The sequence below is a fragment of the Orycteropus afer genome, unplaced genomic scaffold (assembly GCF_000298275.1).
Source record: "Orycteropus afer afer isolate SDZICR_OR568_19922 unplaced genomic scaffold, OryAfe1.0 scaffold00200, whole genome shotgun sequence".
NCBI lineage: Eukaryota > Metazoa > Chordata > Mammalia > Tubulidentata > Orycteropodidae > Orycteropus > Orycteropus afer.
In genome coordinates, this window is record NW_006921787.1 from 4,187,249 (window position 1) to 4,188,456 (window position 1,208).

Below are 1,208 nucleotides of genomic sequence, written 5' to 3' on the forward strand. Positions count from 1 at the left end.
GTAGGAGGTCTCACACTGCCAGATCTCAAAACCTACTATACAGCCACAGTAGTCAAAACTGCCTGGTATTGGTTTAATGACAGATACATAGACAAATGGAATAGATTTGAGAACCCAGAAATAGATCCATTGACCTATGATCAGCTGATCTATAACAAATATTAAAAATGTGCAAAAGACATGAATAAACACTTCACCAAGGACGATATTCAAGCCGCCAATAAACATGAAGAAATGCTCACGATCATTAGCTATTAGAGAGATGCAAATCAAAATAACAATGAGATACTATCTTGCTCCAGCACTAGTAGCAAAATTCAACGAGACAGAAAATAACAAACGTGGGTGAGGTTGTGGAGAAATTGTGACTCTCGTACACTGCTGGTGAGACTGTAAAATGGTACAACCATTGTGGAAAGCAGTATGGCGATTCCTTCAAAAGTTGGAACTATTTATTCCATTATTATTATTATTATTTGACCCAGTTATTCCATTAATAGGTACATATCCTAAAGAAGTCAGAGGCATGACAAGAACAGACATATGCACACCCATGTTCCTCATGGCACTATTTACAATAGCAAATAGAAGGAAACAACCTAGATGCCCATCAAATGAGGAATGGATATCCAAATTATGGTATATATACACAATGGAATACTATGCAGCCTAAAGAATAATGTAGAATCTGCAAAACACCACACAACATGGATGAACTTGGAGGGCATTATGCTGAGTCAAATAAGTCAATCACAAAAGGACAAATATTGCATTAGTCTGTTATTGTAAAAGTCAGGGAATCATATATCTATTAAAGGACATTTTCTTTGTTGGTTACCAGGGATGGGAGATGAGGGGAGGGAATACTGTTAGACAGATAGAGTTAAGTTTTGATTTAGGTGAAGAGAAGGGCAATGTACCAAATGTGAGTGATCAATATAGTGGCATTGAGGAACAGAAAAACAGAGAGAGGTACAGGGGAAGTACAGAAAACAAAGATGAACCCTTTTACACATATAGTACGGCATGGTCAGTGAAGGCAAACATGGGTATATGGGTGCATAGATGGATGGATAGGCTGAACTATTTGGTATTAAATGGGGCATGTGCCCAAGAACGTGTATAGGGTTGATAGACAATGGTCCTATAACTTTATGTGTAGGATGTGAATTCCCAGGTGTATAGTGGAGCTGACAAGGGGCAAGATT